Here is a 25,418-nt window from a genome sequence, read left to right on the forward strand (position 1 = left end):
TGTAATAATTATGTCTTGATGGACAACATATATCCCAAGCAAGATAAAATTTAAAACTTCTGTTATTCAGTACAGGATTGATGACGTTGGGTAAGTATCAGCACACAATTTTGGCTCTCAGGGGAAGATTATTTTTAACACCCTTAATTATAAAAAAAAATTAGGAAAAAAATTTATTTCACTTGATTCCTTAGTTGTTTTGCATAAGCCAAGATTGAGTAATATATTTTTTACAAATTAAGTATTGCTCTATAACAAGCTGCTCTCAGATTCGTTGCCTAGAAATAGTACATATTAATTATTTCTCATTGAATCTATTATATAAGCTATTTGGGTCATCTGATGTGGAACCTATTCTTGACTGGGTGTGTTAGTGAATATAGGGTCACCCAGGCACCTCACACCACATTTTTTTATCCATTCATCCATCAGTGGCTACTTAGGTTATTTGCCTATCTTGACTAATGTAAATAATGCTGCAGTCAACGTAAGAGTGCATATATCTTCCCACATTAGTATCTCTTTTTTAAAATAAATACCCAGAAGTGAAATTACTGGATCTTATGGTAGTTTTTTAATTTTTTGAAAAACCTCTACGCTGTTTTTCACAGTGACTACACCAATTTACACTCCCATCACCAGTGCATGAGACTTCCCTTTTCTCTACATCCTTGTCAATGCTTTCTATTTTTTGTCTTTTTGATTTTTTAACCCTTCTGAGAAGTGTGAAGTGGTACCTCATTGTGGTTTTGATGTGCATTTCCCTGATGACAAGTGATGCTGAAGCACCTTTTCATGGGCTTATTGGCCATCTGTAAGTCCTCTTTGGGAAAAAATGTCTATTCAGATCCTCTGCCTGTATTTTAACTGAGTTATTTTTTATTCATGATATTATATAAGATTTTTATGTTTTAGAAATTAGCTCTTGTTAGATGTATGATATACAAATTTAAGTTACTTTGTTATTTTCATAGTTGTTTCTTTCACTGACTGAAGTTTTTAGTTTGATGTAGTCCCAGTTGTTTATTTTTGATTGTGTTACTGTTGCTTCTGGAGTAAGATTCAGAAGGATATTGCTAAGAACAGTGTCAAGGAGATTACCACCTGTGTTTTATTCTAGGAGTTCTATGGTTTCTGGTCTTAAATTCAAGTCTCTAATCCATTTGAGTTAATTTTTGTATTTGATGGAGGATATTACTTTAGTTTCACTCTTTTGTATGTGGTTGCTCAGTCTTCACAACACTATTTATTAAAAAGACTCTCCTTCCTTGCCTCCTTTGTCATAAATTGACCATATATGCATGGGGGCTTATTTCTGGGCCCTCTTTTCTGTTCCACTGATTTGTCTGTTTTTATGCCAATGCCAAAGTGTCTTGATTACTGTAACTTTGAAGTACTGTAAGAAATGAGGGAATGTGATGTTTCCAGCTTTGTTCTTTTTTTTCCTCTGGAAAGCTTCAGCTATTTAGGACCTTCTGTGATTCCATACAATTTTTAATCATTTTTGTTCTATTTCTGAGAAAAATGCCATTGGAATTTTGGTAAGAATTGCACTGAATATGTAGATTTCTCCAGGAGGGATAGACATTTTAAGAATATTAATTCTTCTTGTTTTCAGTATATAAGTCCTTCTTCTCTGTGATTAATTTATTTTTAGGCATTTTATTATTTTTTGGCATTTTATTCTTTTTGATGCAGTTGCAAAGGGGACTATTAACTTCTCTTTGATAGTTCATTGTTAGTGTATAAAAATGCAATAAACTTTTTAAATACTGATTTTGTATCTTGCAACCTTGCTAAATTCATTTATTAGTTCTCACAGTTTTTTGGTGGACTCTTTATGGTTTTCTACATATAAAATCATGTCATCTGTAAATAGTGATAATTTCATGTCTTCCTTTCCAATTAAATGTCTTTCATTTCTTTTTCTTGTCTAATTGTTCTGGCTAGGACTTCCAATACTATGCTGGAGTTCAGTAGTAAGAGTTTGCATTCATGTCTTGATTCTACTCTTAAGGGCAAAGCTCTCAGCTTTTTGTCACGGAGTATGATTTCAACACCTTAAACTTAAAAACAGTGGAATTGGAAGACAAAAGATGTCATTATATGCTCCATTCTTTTCATGGATAATTACTGACAACTGAATACGGTGATATAGAAAAGAAGTATCATCACTGGCTTAGTAGGGTCTATAATAAGAAAGTATGCTAATCAAACAAGCAGTTACTGTACCATGTGATTTTCATGTTGTCCACATTGATACTGGCCCTGGAGGAAAACTTAACCCAGAGAAGAAAAACCACAGAAGCCTTCCTCAAACATTAAATTTTTAGTTAGCTGCATAGAGTTGAAGAAAGATGTGAGAAGGGTACAGGTTGAGGAAAACAATATATTTCTGAAAGAAGAAATAGAATGAAGAAAAGCAAGAGGAAAAAAATAGCATATTAAAAAAAAATTTTTTTTTAAAATTCAAGGTGAGGGACACCTGGGTGACTCAGTCAGTTAAGCACCTGCCTTTAGCTCCAGTCATGATCCCGGAGTCCTAAGATCAAGTCCTGCATCAGGCTCCCTGCTCAGCAGGGAACCTGCTTCTCCCCCTGCTCATGATCTTCTCTGTCAAAGAAATAAATTAAAAATATCTATAAAAAGAGATGTGGCATATATGTTTATATATGTATATATGTATACTCACAGACACAATTATAATTCTACACAGGTATAAAAAAGAATGAAATTTTGCCATTTGTGGCATCATGTATGGACCTAGAGGGTATTACTCTAAGTGAAGTAAGTCAGAAAAAGAAAGACAAATATTGCATGATTTCGCTTATAGCTGGAATAAAAAACAAACAAACAAAAAAACGAACAAACCCAAACCAAACTCATATATACAGAGAATAAGTTGGTTGCCAGAAGGAAGGGAGGCTTGAGGGAAGGCCAGCTAGGTAAAAAAGATCAAGAATTACAAGTTTCCAGTTATAGGAGCATCTGGGTGGCTCTGTTGAACGTCTGACTCTTGGTTTCGGCTTAGGTCATGATCTCAGGGTCTTGAGATTAAGCCCTGCGCCCCCCCCCCCCACCCCTGGCCCATACTCAGTGGGGAGTCTGCTAGAGATTCTCACCCTCTTTCTCTACCCCTCCCCATGCTCACTCATGTACATGCTTTCTCTCTCTTTCTCTAAAAATGAGTGGAGAAATCTTAAAAAAAAAAAAATATATATACACACACACACACACACACACACACACACACACACCCCAACCTTCCAGTTATAAAATAACCTAGTCATGGGGATTTAATATGCAGCATGGGGACTGTCATCAATAATATAGAATTGCAAATTTGAATGGGAAGGTAAATTTTAGAAGTTGTCATCACAAACAAAATGTAACTTTGATGAGAGATGGTAAATAGACTCAATGTGGTGAACATTTTGCAATGTACACAAATGTTGAATCATTACATTGTACACCTGAAACTAATAAAATTTATCTCATTTGTACATCAATAAACAAAAAAAAAGTTGTTGGACCTTTCCATAATTAAGACTGAAAGGCAGGAGGAAGTCAGGTCCTTTTAAATTGTAATGATCCCTTTTAGGTTGTCTTTAAGGAAGGCCCTGGCACTACCTCCAGGTGCCCTAGCCTTTTGTCATCCACCACAGGTTGTAAAAGTGGTAGCCTATGGATAAGAACAGCTTCAAAACAGAGTTATGTTGGTTCACACATTTGTTTGTTGTTTTTTACCTTTTAATTGCAAAAAGATAAAGTTTTAATTGTTGCCAACCCTTGAAAATGCAGTTTCAGATATAATGATGATTTCCAGATTCTCTCAGAAGAAATCATAATACCTTCCTATCTCAGTCTTGCACTCCTAGATGACAGGAGGGCTTTCCTGGGTAGCCGCTGCCTCCTCCTTCCCTCTCCAGTTTATCATGCCACTTCATTTGCTACCTATTTGGCCCTGACAGACCCTTGAGTTCAGTATCCTCAGCTGCGCAAAGACTTCTGGATTGATGAAATGTGGAAGCTTTGCTCAGCTTCTGAGAGTTTGTCTCTGGTGAACCAAAGATCATAGGTTCAGTGGCTGAATGGGCCATTTAGTTGTTCCTGTCATATATCTATCAACTAAGTGAAAATAATTTTGGCTCTATGTTCAGAGTCCTGTGCTTTAATTTCCTGCTCTGATGTTGGAGCTGGTAAAGTAACTTCTCTTAGACTCATTTTTTCCATCAGCAAAATGGAGACTGTAATATTCAAGGGCTTACATCATGTAAGTTTGTTTTGTTAACACTACAATATTCAGTCTAATGTACACACAGAGGAAAAAATGGAAGAAAATAATTACATTCTTTTTCTCTGGATTGGTAGAAGTAATTTTCTTCTTTTGTTAGATATTAGTCAATTGAAACTGGGAAAATTAAGTACTGGTACATGCTGCAACATGGAGGAAATGTGAAAATAGTATAAGAAGCCAGACATAAAAGACCACATATATGATTGCATTTATATGAAATGTCCAGAATAGGCAAAACTATTGATATAAAAAGTGTAATAGTTGTTTCCAGGAACCAAGGGCAGAGGGGACTGCTAATAAGCATAGAGTTTCTTTCTTTCTTTTCTTTTTTCTTTTCTTTTCTTTTCTTTTCTTTCTTTTTTCCTTTTTTTTTTCTTTTAAGATTTTCATTTATTTATTTGACAGACAGAGATCACAAGTAGGCAGAGAGGCAGGCAGAGAGAGCTGAGGAAGTAGGCTCCCTGCTGAGCAGAGATCCCAATGCTGGGCTGGATCCCAGGACCCTAAGATCATGACCTGTGTCGAAGGCAGAAGCTTTAACCCACTGAGCCACCTAGGAGCCCCAAGCACAGGGTTTCTTTTTTGGATTGATAACTATGTTCTCAAATTAGACAGTGGTGATAATTGCATGACCTTGTGAATATACTAAAAATCACTGAATTGTATAGTGAATGGTGAATTTAAATGTGAAGTATATCTCAATATAGTGATAGATTATGAAATGCATGTTTTAAGAAGACAAAATTTCTCCTTCAGATAAGGTGACTAGGGGATGTAACAAAATAAAGAGACTCCTTAGGTTGTCATTCAAATCAGTACATAATGTCTTCCTAAAATCCTGACGTGTCCTCCCAGGCCAAAGACCAAGTCAGGTTTCTAATTTTAAGGATTAATAGTTTAATACAAAAGTTATAAGTGATGGAGGCAGAGAGAGATGGGTAAACATTTGAATTTTTTTCAGTTTTTATCTCTGTAAGCCTCAGATTCCTCAGACTATAAAGTAAGGGTCCTAATAGTCATTTTGTTGCGTTTGCAAGAGTTACAAAGAGTATGTCAAGTACTGATCCTAGTGTCAGTTATAAGACAGGCCCTCTATAATTCATACTTTTTAAATGAATGTTACTTGGCTGTTAATTTTAGGCTGTAACATTATATTATGGGCAGCCCGACTGTCCCAAGATTGGTTTTTCCTATGCTAGCATCTTGGCCAGAAAGAAAATAATGGTTAGAATTTTCACTATCACTTAATGAATTTAATCAGCCCCTGAGGGACTTCTGATATAGCAGGGAAATATTTAACAGAGAAACATGATTTTTATTCTTCCTTTGTTTCTCTTGATAGTTGACAGAGCCTTCCCTCGCAGAGGTAACATTACCTATGCTGAGAGAAGAGTATTAACATACCATGAGGGTAATGTTAAAATGAAAAGAACACATCCCTGTGGCCTTACATTAAAATGTTTCTGTGCACATGTGGTTCTGAATGCAATTTGAATTGCTGTCAAGAAAATAAACCACTGCCCGAAAATGGACAATTCAATCGTCCATCAGTTTTTATGATTGATGACTTTTTCCCTTTAGGACATAGAGTGTTCTTTTTTTAACTTTGAGTTTGTCTTTGGGAATTGAAATTAAAATCATAATCTAGGAATATAGATGATGATTGAGTTATTCAATGTAGCATATTATAGATTATAACATTAAGCAGAAACTTTTGCTCTTTTTTTTTTTTAAGATTTTATTTATTTGATAGAGAGGGAGAGAGTAAGAGGGAGAGCAAGAGCAGGTGGAGGAGCACAGGGAGAAGCAGACTCCCTGATGAGGGGAAGCTGGATCCCAGGATCCTGGAATCATGAAGGCAGATGCTTAACCGACTGAGCCACCCAGGTGCCCCAGAAACTTTTAATCTTAAATATGAAAAGATGGTTGTATGAATTGTTCTATTTGATAAAATTGGTGTTGTGTCCTTTATGGCTAACAGGAAGGATTTTGCTATGGGGAATAGTTGGAATAACAGCTGGGGTCATTTGTTCTTTTAACAAGTATGTACACAGGGATCTAACTATATGTCAGAATCTATATTAGGTTCTGGTGATATGGTGGCAAATAAAATATGTATGTATCCTCAGCTTTTGAGTTGATATATCATAGAGATGACAGATGATAAACAAGTAAAAAAAAAAAAAAACAAAACTCCTGATTGCATTAGGTGCTATGAAGAAAATGCAATGATAGAGGAATAGGTTATTAAATGAATGAAAGGATATTCATGAAAGAAATTGAAGATACTGACATAAATGGAAAGATACTCCATGCTCGTAGTTGGAAGAATTGATACTGTTAAAATGCCTACATTATCAAAAGCAATCTGCAAATTTAATGCATTCCTTATCAAAATACCAATAGCATTTTTCACAGAGTTAGAACAAACAGTTCTAAAATTTCTATGAAACCACAAAAGTCCCCAAATAGCCAAAGCAATCTTGAAAAAGCAAAGCAAACCTGGAGGGATCCCTTCTGAACTTCAAGTTGTATTACAAAGCTTTAGTAATCAAAACAGTATGGTACTGGAATATCTGTGTTTATAGGTGGGCATTGGTCTGCATTAGCCAAGTCTACCATGTTTTTAAAACTGGCAGTTTCTAAAATCAGCTTTCTACTCTGTAAGAAAAGATGCTAAATTACATTTTCCACAATGATCCTATGACTCTGTGAAACACCTCACTACATGAACTAATGGGAAGACAAATCAGACTGAATGTCAGGTCTCCTGTCTTGTTTTCTATTTTGATATTAACCAAATGTGTGATGTTACAGAAATCATTAAACTTTGTTGTTTTCCCATCTATAAGGTAAAAGGCTGGAAATCAGGGACTTGGGTAAATGAATTCTCTTCTCAGCTAAACATGTTTAGAAGGGACATGTTTTTAGGAAAGACTGTACTTCATTCCCACTAGTCTGATATTTAGTTGTGTGATTATCTCTAGCTCAATTATTTTTAACATAAGTTACTGAAAAACTATGTTTTAACCGAATTTAGTTTGTGGTGTTTTATAAGTAACTGTTTAAAGAACTATCAATCTGTAGGTTAAATCTATGGATTGAATGAAATTAGTTCAGTTTTACAGGGGTCTCAAAAGGTAACACTAAATTAAGCATTTGTTGATCGTTATAGTATACTTTTTTTAAGAGAGGTTCCAGAGTAAGCCTGGGTTATTTCTTTCATCATATGGAAAAAAAAAAAAAAAAAGAAAAGAAAAGAAAATGGAGTACATTTTTATCTTGCCATGTTTAAATTAAGACATATGGTAGCTTGTCAAAATTGCAAAACAAAGTCCTTTGTCTATTTAGTACAGAATCACCCTTCTAATTACACATGTAGTGAAGGAATGTAAACTTCAGAGATCTTGTAAAATACCCATTGGAGTCTCCTCTTTAAAAGTGGTCCCAAAACCATAGACTTCAGGATTTGAGCATCACAAAGATACACTAAAATATATTAGCCAACAGCCAATGAGTTGCTGTCAGTTTCCTTTTAGCCACAAATATTGTAAGGAAAAAATAAAGATCTATTTATCTGAAGATTATGCAGGAAAATTTATTAAAAATACAGGCTTGCAAGGACTGATAGACTGTCTGCAAACTGTTAGCATTACTCTAATTGTACAAAACCTTGGACTGGGATAATATTACCTAGGGGAGTCATCCAAACACAAAGTGGCATAAGATTTCAGATGTAGTGCTGATGGCCCAATATAATGCACCAAGTACATTGAAACAAACAACCGGAAACAAGCTAGAGAAATTGGAGAAGCTTAAACTTGGGGAACTGTGCAGAGAAACTGGAAAGAAACACAGTCAACTTTATCTGTACAGGATGAAATATCACACAACAGGAGGATGTTAACAAATCTCTGGTGAGCCTGTTGGGGACAGGACATGGACAAATTACCGAAATCCAGGCTTCCCATTAAAATCTGTTTTGAAGTGAGACAGACATTTGTCTCAAAGGTCAAGGACTGAATGTGCTTTAAAGAAGTGGCTGTGGTTATTTTACCTTTTAATCCACCTTTGAAATAAAAGATTAGAGGTAAGATTTTTACCTTGCCGGAAGAATGAAGCTTTTAAAGGAGAGACATAATTACAGCTATCTTCAAAGTAGGTGGATGCCAAGTCTTAGGGAAGTGTGGGATTAACCTTGTTGATAATGACAGAACCCAAGGTATCCACAGCAGTGTTCTTAAGGACTTGAAAACCAAGGATTTGGAGAGCAGGTGGTTGGACACAGCTGCTGAATAATCCTCTTAACCTCATCTGTACTTCACAGGATGAGAAATAGCAGGAAAATAAAAATCTCCACCAAGTGGTTGATAGCAATGAAATAAAAGGAGCATCTTAGGTATACAAGGGCAAATTTGTCCTAGTGCTGATAATCCTAACCAAAAGAAGTGGTTGCTGTAGAGAGGTTTGTACTACAGTAAAATAAAGTCAAAATAAGTATGCCTAAATAAAGCATAAAATGGAATAGGATGCTGTGGGTGGTGATTTCTTCGAGGAACTTCTAAAGCATAAACCCCTCAATATTTTGTCATTAATTTTTCTGTTCATGAAATAGCTAGAAATGAACATCTCTTAGTCAGTGTTTAATTGATACTTATAAATTGAATTTAATCAGAAACTATCTATGTCTCTTCAAAAAAAAAAAAAACCAAAAAAAACCAAAACCTATGTCTTACCATCCAACAAAAATTTAAGCAAGACAGATGTAACAGAGAAAAATGGGAAGCAAATGGCAGGCAAATGGCACCAGACTTTATAGAAGAGAGAAAACCTGAATACACCAAGCCACTGGTATTCCTGGAATATTGTGTATTCCTAGAAAATTGTAGCAAAGCTTAACTAGTCCTGATTAGTATCTCCTTTCCCCCAAATCATGATATAGACTGAAAAGAAATGGCCTAACACACTTGCATTTCTGTGCAATATATATGGTCCCATGTCTTAGTAATGCTTTTTTTTTTTTAAAGTTCCTCTATTGAGCTTACCTCAAACATGTTGACAGCCAAAGCTCAAGTTGTCTTTATTACATACAGATCCATATAGTTTAACTCTTGCCATAAATGTGAGATCATTTAGTTACCAAACTGGAAAGAGTAAACTCATAGAAGGCAGTAAGTAAAAAGAGCCCCAGGTAACATTGAGGCCAGATATCTCATTTTGTGGTTAAGGAAGTTTAGGCTCAGAAGTATTTAATGACTTGTCCAGAATTACATGCTCACACAAAGCAGAATTCTTGAGTTCAGAGTTGTGTTTTTTTTCCCACAATGCTGGGAAATCTTCCTCTTGTGGATGGTGAGAATTTACTTCTCCACAAGGACAGACAATGGTTTTCCCTTAACTGAATGACATTGAGTTTTACTCAACAGAAACGGAAGAGCTTACATGCATAACAGCTTACGTATTTTGAGTACTTAGGATGAGCCAGGCACTTTTCTATTTCTTATAAACACATGTTCTTTTTTGATACTCAGAATCTTATCTACAGGGAGGTTTTAACATTTTATTTATTTATTTGATAGAAAAAAAATCTGAAGTTCAGAATGGTTAAATAAGTTTCCCAAGATCTCATAGTAAATCTGTGGCAGAGTTCCATCTTGATTCTGGGGCCAGGATTCATAATCACTGTTCTTATTCTTACAGGTGAGCAGAAACGGAATGTTAAGCCTTAAGTGCCAGTTAAGGGATTATGCACCTGGGGTTCTCGAAATGCGCCCGTGAGCGTGATGCAGGAGCAGCTAGTTGCATCCAAACTCTTTTACCTTTCACAAGGTGGCAAAGTACTAATGGGGACTTTGTGTATGAAAATCTGATATTATCAAGAGACAGTTGTGCTGAGCTGCTTTCGGCTGGCGCTGCAGAAAAATCACACTTGGATGTAAAGAAGCTGTTGATTGCTTACACAGGTTTCTGTGGCATGCCAGCTCTTCTTGCCAGCCTGCTCTTCCTTATCAAAGAGCCAGTAGTTCCAAGTGAGGTGAGAATCCCACTTCACAAGCAGACATAAGCCATTTGGGGAAAATACAAATTAAGAGGCTCCAAGATAGAAATAGAAGCATTAGCAGCAGGAAGTAAGTATCTTGGGGATACATTGTGTCAGATTACATAGGGGAGTTGGGAGAATAAGTGAGTCACAGCCTCCCAGTAGATAAACCCTGCTGTGTCAGTAGTTGGGCAGCCTCAGAAGCTGTATTTGCTATTTAAAGGTGCCAGCACTGCTGGAAATGCCCCCAAGCTAGCATCTGCTTAGTAACATCATTGAATTACGCACAGTTTGCCTGTTTTTCAATAGCTTTAGCATTTGTCCTAACTTCTGACCTGTGAGTCAAAGCACTAAAATGGAATTTTATCCACGTTTAAGGGTAGGAATACAGAAATGTAGAATTACAAATGTTTTGCCTTAATATCCACCCAGCAATTCAGTCAATGAGCTAAAAGTAAAATGTTGATGTCAAAGAGTTTTAGTCTTTAAAAATAGCACCAATATGGTGTCATGGGGTACATTTAATCAGTGTCTTGGCCAAGAAATCTCAGTTGTGAGATGCAGAAACTAAACCAAGCAAAAAAGTTTACTGGAAGAATGCAAGGAATCTCACAATACCTCCAACTAGGAGGTGCAGCTGTGCTGGTACCAGGACTGACAAGTCAAGGGGCAAAGGTGTTCCCTTTCTGTCATTTTAGGACCAGGAGGTCTCTCAGTGCATGTGTTCTTTCTTTCATCCCCCACCGTTCTCTCTTTTCCTCTCTCTGTAATGCTGTTTTCTTTTCTTTTTGCAGATACTTCTTTCTGTCTCAGTTTGTAGTCAGGTAAACTTGGTCATCCTAGTTCCGAATTAACATAACACTCTGGCTCACTTGTTTAGGTCTAGTTTAATCACCATCTCCAAATCAGAAATTTCACAGAAAGACCTCTCCCTGTTCAGACACTTTGCGGTGCAAGGAAACATCAAAGCTTCCTTTTGGGCTTGTCTTTGGGAATTGGGTACTCCTGAGAAGAGAGTACCTAGAGAGAAAGGTCTCTAGGTTTCGTAGAGTCTACCCAAAACTTTCTTTTATTCAGCAAATTGTTGGGAATGTTCCATTCTGATCTAGCTTAAAGTATCAGAAGAGCAGGGCTTATCCCTGGTTAATGTGTAATATGAACACTTATCAGCAAAGGAGATACGTCCTTCTTGCCTTCTAGAACTGCCCTCTGTGATTGCTAGGGTCCTTTTTGCCCTGTTTCATTAATTATTTCTTCACTGCTCATCCTGAATCAAAGGAAATTTAATACAAGGCTCAGGGATTCCATTTCCTATTATTTATACCATTTCCAGCTATTGGAGAGAAGAGAGATAAGGTGGTACCAGCTCTGGTCTAAAAGTTACTACAGGCAAAGTGCTTCACAGTTAACAAAAAAAAGGGGAAGGATGTAGATACTGTTTTTTGGCTGTGGTGTTGTGTATGTGTGGGATATATAGCTCTTAACTAAGTCAGCAGAATAAATTTTAACAAGAGACATTTGAATATAGTTGCAGACTTGCATATTTAGTGGAAATTCCAAGACTGTCAAGACAATCAGATTTATGCATAGTGCTATTTATTATTACAACTTGGTAGCTAGACCAGTATTTCTCACACTTGAATGTGCCTACAGATCACTTAGGAATCAGGTTAAAAATGCAAATTGTGCTCCAGTAAGCCTGGGTGGGGCCTGAGAGTTTGCTTTTCTAACAATGTTTCACATGGTCCAGGTGCTACTGGTCTGCAGACCTCAGTTTAAATAGCAATGACATTAAGATACTGTTTTTAGGGGTGCCTGGATGGCTCAGTGGGTTAAAGCCTCTGCCTTCGGCTCAGGTCATGGTCCCAGGATCCTGGGATCGATCCCCGCGCGGGGCTCTCTGCTCAGCAGAGAGCCTGCTTCCCCCTCTCTCTCTCTGCCTGCCTCTCTGCCTGCCTGTGATCTCTGTCTGTCAAATAGATGGATGAAATCTTTAAAAAAAAAAAAAAAAAGAAAAGATACTGTTTTTACAGGCAGAATTACTGGTTTTTCAAAACAAAAGAAAATATGCTAACTTCTTATTATAGACCTGAACAAAATGAACTTAAGTGTAGTGGGATAATTTGCTTGAGGACAGTTTGGTTTGTAGCACTGCTAGAATTGAAAACTAAATTCTGTTGATTCTCCCAACTTCAGGGCCATACATATTTATTATTTTGATTCTTGCTCTTCTGTTCCCTTTAGTAAAAATGACTACATATGTAGCCTTGATTCAGTATCACTGTTTTATTTTCAGCTTGAGCAGGTACTTTAAACATAAACATACACACAAAAGGTAGGTTTATCTATTTATCAGCCAAACTTTTCGAAGCAAAGCCCAGGATGCACATACATTATTGATTGATACTAAGATTTTGACACCTGGGAGTTTATTTTCAGAAGCCAGATGAGTAACTAAATGGCTAAAGGGAACCCATGAGATTAAAACTCAGGTTTATTAAGGACTTTTCCAGTGAGTGGGCTGTGTGTCCTTTCTCCATGCAGAAATGAGTAGTGTATAATTTCAGTTATATGATCCTGCAACAAGTAGGTTAGCTTTGGACATCTACTTTAAATAGCCACCATCTTCTTAACCTTTTATGTATCCAATATCATGCTTAAGATCTATAAATTTAAAATACTGTGGTACTGAAAAGGACCAGAATTTTTCATGTTTTACTTAGGGGTTTTAAAATAAATCCAGTTATTTTCTCTTATGTAATAAAATGCATGATTTCTGTACTTGCCATTTGATCTATAGACACACTGTGTAACATGATCAGTATTTGGGAATGTCTGTTGATACCCCATGCAATAGTCTTACTTATATGGACAAAGGGAAGTCTGATGTGGCAAAATCATTTCTTTGGATTTCCAATACTTCCAACTTTAGGATACTTGTCAAAAAGAATACAATATTTTTATCTATTCAAGATGGATATCACAGCTCACTTAATGTCTGAGGAACATTGTGTCTTGGTAGTTGTTTGACCTTGGGCAAGCTTATCATTTGAATCTCAGTCTTTATGCTTACGACATGAAGATGGTAACATCTAAGCTTACAGGGTAATGTGGTTGAAATCACAGCATATTTGAAAGTTCTTAACCAGTGCTTAGCATATTAAGCACTCAGCAAATACTCTTTTCTTCTCATTCCCGCAAGCATTTACTATCTCTAGGAACAAGCTATAGCAAAATGATAATTCTATTTACTTCTGGCACCTAGAATGCTCTTGGGTAACTAAAATCAGTTTTAATTGTAACCAATCTGAACAATTAATAGTGTAAACTTGCTATGGGAAAAAGAAAGGAAACATGCTTTCCAGAACCAGTTAAAAATGATTTTCAATGATTTACTATTTCAGATTCCCCACATCATTGCTTCTTCTATTAGTGTGTGTAAGTGAGAACTAATAGTAAATAATGGGAACAGAATCAGAACTAAAGTGCATAGTCATTTTTCATCAAGCAGCTATAATGCTATGATTAGTATCAATTTATTGGTTATATGTAATGAACTAATGTATTAGAGTTTTGTTTGTGTTTTATAGAAATCATTTTTTATCCCAATATAGTTATTTGAGAGTAAGTTCCATTTATAAAATACCAGCGCACATGCAGAATGAAATATATGGCTGGTCTAAGCATAGGTCATATGTGCAAAACAGTGCATTTTGTCTCTTTCACAGTTCCTCGAGATCTAAGGAGAGGTACTTCTCTCTTTCAGTTACAGTTAGACGTCACTGGTGTGTTTATGAATATGTCATGTTTGCATCAAATCATTTAAACATTCTGGGATTTTTTACCCCATCCAAGTCAAGTAATCATCTTCTCGGAGTAAATTATGATAAACATTTACTTGCAAAGTTTTAATCAACGAACGACAGCCCTCAAATATAATGAAGCTGTCACTTTATAAGGTTCGGCTACATACAAATATCAGTCAGGTTTGCACCATTTAATTAGCTGGACTTATTTTACAGATAGTCAACGCAGTTGTTATATGGGGCTTATTATCTTGTTGGAGAGAACTGAATATAATTGTGTAATTATTACAATGTATACTGTACAATATTGTTCATATGTACAGTATAATGCAGTGCATTATAATGTATGACACCTTCATGTTTACTCAGAAGCCCTCTCTGGGGAATTGCAGGTATGTCTAGTAGCTTAGGTGCTACAGTTTCTGGGGAAAGTTATATGAACTTCAAGGAAGTTTTATTACTATGACAAATTGTATATAGCAATCATAATTTTCTACCTTAAGGCTGAAGTGAATCCAAACTAGCATGTGCTTAGCTTAAATCATGTATATTTGATTGTTCATTTACTCACTCATTGTCTTGTTAAACAGATACTTTGGAGTTCCTCCTAAATTATAGCTAATCTATAATATACTGTTAAACACATCGCGTGCCTTAAGGAAATTAATAGAACAGAGTAAAAATAAGTGAATGGATAATCTCCATGTATTGTGACTTAGACCTTTCCTCTGTGTTCGATAGCACAGTTTATGGAAACCTTCACAGGATGGGTGATGTTGGAACAGGATGGTGAAGAGCAAGTAGGAGATTGTAAGATACAGGACACTTCAAACAGAAGGAACATCTGAGCAAGAATTAATGATTAATTTGTATTGCCTCAGTTTTAGCAATGAAATGTATTTTACTCCTCAGTTAAGTAATGTTTTTGGGTTCTTTAGAGTTTTCTTTTTTCCTTTCTTCTCTTCCTAAACAATTCTATTTCATCTTTCACTGAACTGAAAATACTGGGGAAAAAATGCATAATTTCCCAGTATTTTAGTCTTCTGTATTTGCCCAATGAAATGTGAATACAGTCTTGCATAATGCTGAAAATTGACTTAAAACAATTCTAAATGCTTGACATTTACTTTTCCTGAAAGCCTGGTTTGGAGTTCAGCTTTTTCTTCCTGAGTGATCAGTTACAGTGCTGGTAGTTATGCATATTTCTGGGGCTCTATGGTAGGGGGCTGAATGAGGTTTTGTTGCTTTTATTAACCAGTTCATAATGTTGTTAAAGAATTGGCTTTACCATGACCATGATATAATAGCGTGAGACACAATGTGTGATGAAATGTTAAATCCTTGAATAAGGAGAGGTTCTTCTTTGAACTCAATAGCATTTTGTTTGTGTCTCTTTATTATTGTATACCTGTATTAATCCCACCCACCTAGGCTTGTAACTCAAGGAGAGCAAAGACTGTTTTATTATAGATACACTCTCTCTGTGGTATTCAACCAGGGATAGTTTTGTCACCAAGGAAATATTTGGCAATGTTTGGACATATTTTTAGTTGTCACAACTGGGGAGTGGGTGCTGTTAGTATCTAATGTTTGGAGGCTGGGGATAATGGTCTACATTGTGCAGGATGGCCTCTACCACAAAGAACGATCTAGCCCAAAATGTCAGTCTTGTCAAGATAGGGAAACCTTGCTTTACATCAGTTTCTTAAGTCATTCTGTAACTTTGACATTGTTAGCGCATACATTTTTGCCTCATTATAAAAGGGAAATTAATTAACTATAATATTTATGCAATCATATTGATACAAGAGCTAAGTAGTTAGGCTGGAAATGACATGCTCTGCTATGAAATAAAACTAAATCTTTACACAATAAAATATTTTCACATAAAATAGCTGAAGTGGTAACTTCTTAGTATTGTGTGACTGTAGCATTAGTGACTTCATTCATTAAGTATATATTAAGCACTGACCTTATTGATAGGAACTGGGGATCTATTAGGGAGCCGTATAGACACAGATAATGCTGTCATTATGCCTATAATCTTATAGGATCTAAGAGAGATGTGGAAAAATAATTATATAAATGCATGTTAAATTTATAATTTAGATAAGTGTTTTAAGATAAGCAGACACACGGGGTGGTCTGAGAACTATAGGAGCACCTGGGAAAAGTCTAATAAAAGTTCCCATTTTAAGTAGATAAAAGGAGAAGGTGTAAGAGTTGACCTGGCATAGGATGAATTCTAGGCCAAGTGAAGAGCATAGGCCAAGGTGTGGAGGTAGGAAAGAAAGTGCATTCAAAAAACAGTAGGGTATCCGATATGACTATGTGTGGCAATTAAGGAGAGTGGCTTGGAGAATTAGGCAAGGCCCAGATCTACTTAGGGCCTATAAGCCATGTAAAGAATTTATAGCTTTATTCTAAAAATAAGATTAGACCTTAGGAACTTTAGGCAGGGGAGTGACTACAGTAAGATTCATACTTAAAGCCTAGTAAGACAGCCAGAGATATTATGTTCCAGGTTTGCTCAGGAGCATATCTGTAATACTTTAATGATGGAAGTGTTCTGGGTGTCTGTCTCTGAACTGACCAAGGCCTGGCTGAGTATCTCATAATGTAAAATGCCCAAGTACCCCCATTCTACACCCCTCCCATCAAAAACCAGGTTTTTTAACCAACTTGTGGTAAGAAATCACTTTCAAGTAATATTACATGTTACGTGCTTCATAAGGAAGCAAGCCAACATATTTCAAATGTCAAATTTCAAAAGAGGGGTGCTGACATTTATGGGTTATTTACCATGTGTTGGTACTAGACCAAGCTTGTCACATCTTCTCTCCTTCCTCTAAGGCAAGTACTATCTATTTTCCTCATCAGAAAACCTTATCTTGGGACACTTGGCTGGCTCAGTTAGGAGAGCATGCAACTCTTGACCTCAGGGTTGTAAGTTTGAGGCCCACATTGGGTATAGAGATTACCTAAAAAATTAAAGTCATATTAATAAAATGAAAAGACAGCCACATCTCAGAAATGCTAACGGACATGGCTAGTTTAAGACCCCACAGTAAACATGGTAAAAACTAGTTTCTTTTTTCCTTACAACATATAGAAGATAAATAATTTGTATGTTCTGTTTTTAGCAAGATTTGTCTGACTCCAAAACTGTATTCTCTTTTTTCTGAACCCTGATGCTGTCTCCAAAAATCATCAAAGTCTAACATCTTTCCTCTTTTTATAGATTGTAGAGCTGGAGAATGACTGGTCAGCATCCTCTTCAGAAAGGCTTTGTTATAATTTAAAGTCATCTTCAAGGTAGTATTGATAGCAAGCTTCATAAAGCACAGAATGTAGTAATTCTGCCAACGACTGAAACAATAAATAGTAAGGTAACACATAATCTATAGCCTTAATGTAGGTGATTTCCTACAAATAGAAAATAAATAATGCGTATTGCATATTTCCAGTTATATGATCACTTCTTAATGATCACTGAAGAATGGAGTATTTATAACAGACGAGGCAATTTACATTCCAGCCATCTAAGAGCCAGAGCTTTGCTTAGATGTGATGCTATAATATTTCAGTGTTACTCCTTAACCTTGTGTTGTGTGGATAACATGGCAGAATTCAACTAAATTAAGTTTGGAAATCAGACAGTCCTCGACTGGAACTCCAGTGCTGTAACCCCACCTGGCATTGTCACTTGAGCTTTTTGATCCACTGAGCCATCTTCTGTAAAAAAAAATATTTCTCTCAGGGGGCTGTTAGGATATTTTTCAAGGGGCCGGTACAGTGTACAATAGCAAGCCAATAAATTGGAAAGTGCCATGATAATATCATCATAGTTGCTGCCTTTGTTCTCTTTATTCTATTTTGTTCCTCTTCTTTCTCTTTCCAGGGACCACTAAGTGCTATCATGTCAGATGGGGAGGGGCTGTTACTGGAATCTTTGAGTGATGGTGGAATTTCCATTTTCAAAACTCTCAAATGTTAGCCCGAGTTAGGTCATTTCCAAAGAAACTTCTAGCATTTTTTGACAACATAGCCACTCTAGATCTTTTTTAATCTGACTGAATCCCCGAAGGATAGTTGAATAGTTATAATTCAGGCCTTGTTTAAGAACTAAACCAAGTCAATGGATAGTGTATTGCATTTTGTTTTGGAAGCTGCAGATAAAAGGAAAAATTATGCAAAATCTGATCCTATGAATTTTGGTTTCCTGGTAATTGCAAGTACCTATTAGTTATTCCAACAAAGTGAAAGAACAAAATTCTATTGTTACTATTTTTAAGAGAGATAACTCCATGGTGAATCTAGGCCATTGCCATGACAATACCGTCTTATAATTTCTTCCTCTGTGTGTGTGTGTGTGTGTGTGTGTGTGTGTGTGTTCGTGTGTTCGTCTGCCTCAAGTATACTATTTTCATAGCCCACAAAATACTATGAATAATGATACAATTTAACTTGGTACTGTAGACATTTTTCAAACCATTTATTTATCCTTTGGGGATAAGGAAGTTAAATTACAATGTTTAGTGTATAGTGTGTATTTCACTTTGTGACTTAAGCAGATTTCTAAATATTCAGTTTGGAGAGATGCTACCTACAGAAGTTATTTAGTGTAATATTATTATTTTATGATGAAGAAAAGACTGCAAGGGGATTTAAAACAGTTGTCCTAATATAGGTAACAGTATATCTACTATGTCTTTTCTCCTCCTCAATGTCAAGTTAACTTACTTGGTTCAGTCTGGCATTTTCTTTCATCTGTACTTCCTCATTTGGTTCTAAAGATTCACCTTCCTGAAACACAACTCTTCTTAGTCTCTCATGTGACTAAAAATATCCACCAATTATCTATAAAATAGAGTCCAGTCTTCATGTTCAGTGTCCATGATCTGTCCTCAATTTACCTTTCTCATACTTCTTAATCACAATAAAAGTAATCTTAATGATGTGGAATTACATTAAATTCAAATTTATCTCTTCAAATTTGCTCTACCCACTTAATAATAAGAACAAGTGAAGAAAAAGAAGGGATGGAGAGAAAAAGTAAGGGAGAACAGAGTGCAGACATTTCTGCCTTCCAATCCCTTAGTGATACTGTTTGCCAAAATGGGGCTGAGATGAGGAGTGAGATTCTGTTCTCCTGTGCTTCTATCAAGTGAACATCTTGTCATGCCCAGTATGATTTAAAGTTTAAATATAAATAATTTTATAAACTGTGCCCCTTAAACACACATCAGAAGTCACTTAGGTATAGTGCTCCGTTAAGAAAAGTAATCTATTCCAATGCTAAGGAAAATAAAACAAAATGAGGGATCTGTGTTGGGCCTTTTGATAGATAGTAAAGTATGTCTATCCCTAACATAGCAACTTCATCATGAATTGAAGTAGTTTTGATTGAATGATATTTTTAACTTATTCTTTGAGCTTTAACCCTCAACTCAACTCTATCTCTACTTTCTTTCCTGGGAGTCTATCTATGTTTGGAAAGCCTTTTCCTTTGTTGGCTTTACCTTTCAGGAGAAGTGAATTTGAACAAGTGAAAAAACATACCACGTAATCAAGTAAGAGCTCAGAAAATTAATTCAATCAATTTCTAAATTTGCATCTAAAGTCTTTTGATAAGTGATCCATAAGAGATTAAACATTATGATCTAAATTTTGGGATTTTGACCTAAAATCTGTGCTTCTCTTTTCATTCATAACACATTTTCTTCAGTTATAATGGTCATCTTTGTTAAAAAATAAAAGATGAGGGACAAAATCTAACCTGACATATTCCATGTCTCTTCTTGAAATTTGGATTCAAAGTCATATCTTTCTGAGGCTTTATTATCAGCATTATTTTGTTGATTAGGCTTACATAACTTTAATAGCTAAAGAATGTCATATTTAATAAGTTGTAGCCAAAAATTTTAAGTTGAAAATATTCATGCTTGGCTATAGTTTGTAGAAACCCCAAATAATAAGGATGTAAATACTTTGCTTGATGTTCCTTCAAATTTAGTATATGTGGTCATCTAGCTATGTTTGATTTTGATTTTCTAATATTTATTAAGCATCTGTGTTTTTAGGGATGTCATGATAGGATACTAAATGTCATGTAACAAAAGAGTAGTTTCTAGCATAAAAATTAAACAAAAACTAAAAATATCATAGAAAATACACAAATTTACAGAAGAAAAAATACTGGATTTCTCCATGCCACACTATATTATTTTGGGGTAAACCTCCTGGGTGTGACATGCAAGATACTTAAGTTGCGTTTCCAGATTTCTCACTTAAAATATACAAAGACAAATTACAAAGCCATATATGAAAGCTTAAATTACCCCCAACATATTTTAGATTACTTTTAAGAATATAAAAACACAAACTACCCTTGAAAATATAATAAGTTTTAATATACTTATAATGTAGAGTGGATAACTAAGGTAGAATAGCGTTCTACTGGTGTAAAAATCTCACTTGGCTATGGGCTGAGTTGTTCCTTTTTTTAGCATAGAGAAATCTTTGAATCTTTTTTATCTATAGCTCCTAAAAATGAATATTTGAACCTTTAACCCACTTGGCCCTGCTGAATATCATGAAATCATTAAACTCAATCAGGATCCACAGTACTATTATTTTTCTATAGAATTTGCAGATATATTTAAGCAAGAACCAACTTAATGACTTACTGTAGTTTTATAATTTAGCATTTAAAATATGCTAATATAGCCATTTTACCTCTTTTACCTACTTACTATATTGAGACTTCTTTTTCATCTATGTTTTCTGATAGTCTGTAATTTCTTTTATGATTTTTAAAAAATATTTTATTTACTTGTTAGAGCATAAGCAGGGGGAGCAGCAGGGAGAAGGAGAGGGAGAAGCAGGCTCCCTGCTAAGCAAGGAGCCTGATTCGGGGCTAGATCCCAGCATCCTGGAATTGTGACCTGAGCCTGAGACTGATGCTTAACTGATTGGGCCACCCAGGCATCCCTAGATAGTCTGAATTTATATATGGATGTACATGCACATGTACCTAAGTGGACTCAAAACCGTTACTTTACTTGAACCACCCTTTTGCAACCTACTTGATCTCTAATTTTTTTGCCATTTATTTTGACACCGAACCAATTAATAAGAGCTAATGGATGAGTGGCCGTTATTGCCAAAGCCTCTCTAAACCTGTACATTATGAAGCCTCTTCTCTAATAACTATGAATTCTATATATTATGGATGGTTACTTAAGATATAAAATATAAATGGACTCGGTTTGTCACATTTTCTTCAACAGTAACAGAAAAAATTAATTCTTTAGAGTGCAAGACTGTAAAATATTTGTATTAGGAAGTCATTTTTGCAATATTGAAGTGTAAGGTCAGGACTACAAAAAAAAAACAAAATCTCTCATAACTTAAAGTCACACATCAAGTATTATAAAGAAATGAAGAGGAAAATGCTAATGTAAATAAAGTTGGATGGTGAATTAAACTTTTCTCTCTATGTTAAGCTAATCTTAAGGCCAAAGTAGGGAAACATGCCAATAAAAATAGTGATTTGCTGATTTTTAAAACAAAGACATTGTTCCCATTTCCTTTGAGTTTTAGAAAACCAGCATTTTAAACTCTTATTCAGAAAGGAGATAAGAATAATTTGATTGCCCCTGTAAGTATTCTGATTATACTGCTACTATTGTTCTTGTGTTAATTGAAGAAAAATCAGAGCTGTTATTATTTAGCAACCTGTATTATTCCTTGTAAGTATCAGATGACAAATACTGAAATGAAGAGCAAGAGGTTCTCTAAGGGAAACCTCAGCTGTGCAAGATTAGCAAGAGGTTGCAGAAATTAGAAAGGTTAACAGAAATCAGAAATGTTCCTAATTTTGAGCAGACTGTGATGGCCCCCATTATATATATTGACTTTATCCTCTGAATGTGAGCCCAGGTAACAGAATGTCCAGGTTATATTAGAGACCTGATGTTTCCTTCCTCTTACTTAGAAATTAAAATATATATTTATGTTTTCAAGAAAGCACAAGGTCTTTCTCTGAGAGTCCTGTCTAACCTCTAATGTTAGAAGTTACAATACCTGCCACAAATTAAAAAAAAGGTATTGCACTGATTTGGAACCAGCTTCCTTTCTTTTATCCAAACTAATAAAATGGTGGTGTAATCATTTCTCCTAAGTTAAGTGATGTTTCCCTCTTGAGAGTGTTTGAGTCTATGTATATAGTTTTACCACTGTTTTGATACAGGGTAGAGTTGTCCATATTGGCAGTCTCTTTTCACATTAATTTTCCATAGAGATGGTATCGGTTATCTCACTGATACCGTAATATCAGAATACAGTACTAGTCTAGAGTCTTATTGACCAGTCTTACTGTCCAGCCCTGATTGACTGCCAATACCACCTTTAGTTTTAGAACATGAGAATAGTTGTTACTTTTTGTTTGTTTCTTCTTCTTCCTTTTTTTTTTTTTCTTTTTTTTGGTGGGGGTGTGTCTCTACATCTTCTCTGCTCTCTTTAATACACACTGGGTTCCCAGACTGAGGGGAGTACCAAGGTTAATACCTACATCTAATGACCTATGTCATTAAATTCATTTCTGGTATTTAGTATCTTTGAAAGCACTTAATACAGAACCAATGTTCGTCATTCTTGGTATGCTTAAGTCCATTAAAATAATTTTTAAAAACCTCACTAAGAATATTATGTTGGAGAGAACTATTTTATAACTGTGATGCTTTGGTTTGTTTGAAATCATAAAATGGTCATGAAAATGACTGACAAAAAAAAACTAAGATTAGAATGTACCAGAATCAAGTTTAATGACATTTCAAGAGAATGAAATGAGCACAGAATAGAGGAGGGTGAGGTGACAGAGCAATGAATTGCCCCCTGCTGCTGCTGATCCTGTTTGATCTGACAACATTGGAAGGATAACTGCTTAATGAGACTATTTGACTCAGAATGATTTGCATATTTTTCATCAGAGAAATTGGTTCTGTAGATTATGGAATGATTCTCTTAATCTGAATACGGTGGTGATCTCAAAAACAGCAGTCCTTTGACATTTGTTGTAAATGAATGGATTATCTGATTAATTGGTTGTGTTTTTATCATAGATTCAAAGAGTCATAGAATTCTGGAGATTTTTCCCAGGTTTCTCAATCAGGAGGTGGCTGTGGACTAGTTTTTCAAATTATATGCTGGGTACCATATATGCCTCTTTCTGTGAAAGAGCAGGCAGGCATTTGTCAAGACACAGCTTCCCCACCAAGAGTGACAAGTCAGTCTGTGCCTGAACAGCCTTATTTAAAAGCAACAAGCTAAGGAATAGGCAAAGTTATTGCATTACTTGGTGATTTTGTGACATCATATTTGTATTGAGTAAGATTTCAAATCCAACTTGCCTAGTTGTGCTTGCGTATAGTTTAGAGGCAGAAATGGGAGAATGTGTGGAGTGCTTTCTGATCTCTTCTATATCTTGAATACTGCATTTGTGGAAATACCTAAGTTCATTCCTTCTAGTCCTTTCCACTCTTGCCTAATGTAGCAAAATAATGTTACCATTTATCTTATCAAGTCTGCCATTGCCCTTGATGTAAAGACCAGCATCCTCTCCATGGCTCATGTATCCGTGCATGTCTTCACAGCCTTTGTTTTGTAGTATTTACCCAAGGCATTTATTACTTTTTAAGTCAACTCACAATGTCACCTTTTAATAAAGCTTATCCTTGACATCCTTTAAAAAATTTTAACCCCCAATTCCAGTGCACTTTATCCCATTTGTCTTCCTCCATTTTTTCTTTTTTTCCCCTCCTTTCCTCCAGTACTTAACACTAGGTGGGTCTCTGCATCCTAGAATATAAATACAAAGAAGACAATGATTTTGCATGATGACTGATATAACTCAGATTTCTAGAATAGTGCCTTGCACATAGTAGGCTCTCATAAATATAGTAAATATTTGTTAAAAGAATAGATATTGAGTGAATGAATATGTTTGTGTTTGTTTCATTACTGTTTAGTATTTCCTCTTCCACTAGACTAAAATGCATGAAGATAGGGAACATGGTCTGCTGTTCGCTTTCTTGTATTCAGATTGTATCCCCAGTGCATTTCATGTGATAGTAATGTAATACATGTTTTTGAATGAATTAACCAAGAAAAAACTTGAAAGAATTTTAATGTTTGCATGGCTGTTAAAAATTTCCTGTTAGTCCTCATAGAAGCTCAAAGCTAATGTGATGCTGATTTCCATTAAATAATTTTCTTTAGCAGGTGGTGATTGGGAGATATGCTAAATAATCAACTGCATGCCATTGTAACATTGATAATACAGCAACTGGCCAAGTCCCGGAAGCATAAAAATACCTGTATTTTCAATGGAGGGATTAAAACCCACATCTGATTACTTTGTGCTATTTGGTTTAGATAAGAATTTCATCTCATTTAAATAAACAATCATAATGTTTTTTGTGTAAGTGATGATTAAGGCTCTGGTAATAAGGGTTTAAGTTTCCCACTTAGAATTAGTAAAAGTGCATAGATGTGATCATTCCCAAAATAATCTTTTGGGAAACCCTGGTTGGGGTGGGGGAGATGACAGGCACTTGCAGTAGCCTTATCTATTTTTTTATTTTGTGGAGGATATATGCTTTAGAGGTTTAACATTTAAAAGACTAAAGCAGTAACATGAAGGAGACGTAAATGGTTTTCAGTGTCTGCTGAATGCACAGAGATATGATAATTTTGTGAAGTGTTTTGAAAATATTGTTTTATATGATTGATCAACTAAAAGTCTAATGACCATTGTGGCTGGAAATATGTCATAGAGTAAAAGATCTAAAGGGCAATAAAATATATGGGTAATTTGTACATTCCTCCTTGGTCAGCAGAGGATGTGACAAATGCAGGTCCATGGAGGGAGTGTACCCATTCTCCCAAACTCTAGTTCTGGAAAAGGAGAAAACAGGCAGGACAATTGAACAAGAGTCAGAAGATCTGGGGTCTAATGTCAGGTGGACTGTGGTAAACTGTTTGACCTTGGGAAAATCACTTTAGTTTTAGTCTTCTCCCATCTCCCTGATTTTTTAAGGTAAGGAGGAACATTGAGGTTAGAGAAATTAATCTCAAACGTTCATCCAGTGATGACAGATGTAGGAAGTAATGTTTTTCCTATTGAATGTCAGAAAAACTGTGACTTAGACCCAACACGGTTTGAGAAGGATCTTACTCTCAGAGGGTAGCAGTTAGTTAAAAAACCAGAGAT

The 25,418-nt window shown here is 35.5% G+C and overlaps 1 protein-coding gene across 3 annotated transcripts in view; it reads left to right on the top strand.

Annotated features, from left to right (window-relative positions):
• Positions 1–25,418, top strand: part of CNTN4 (contactin 4) — a 917,793-nt gene that overhangs the window by 234,221 nt on the left and 658,154 nt on the right. The gene's annotated exons all lie outside the window — the stretch shown is intronic.

This window comes from Lontra canadensis, unplaced genomic scaffold (genome assembly GCF_010015895.1).
Source record: "Lontra canadensis isolate GAN:19392208 unplaced genomic scaffold, GSC_riverotter_1.0 scaffold34, whole genome shotgun sequence".
In the NCBI taxonomy this organism is placed as follows: Eukaryota; Metazoa; Chordata; class Mammalia; order Carnivora; family Mustelidae; genus Lontra; species Lontra canadensis.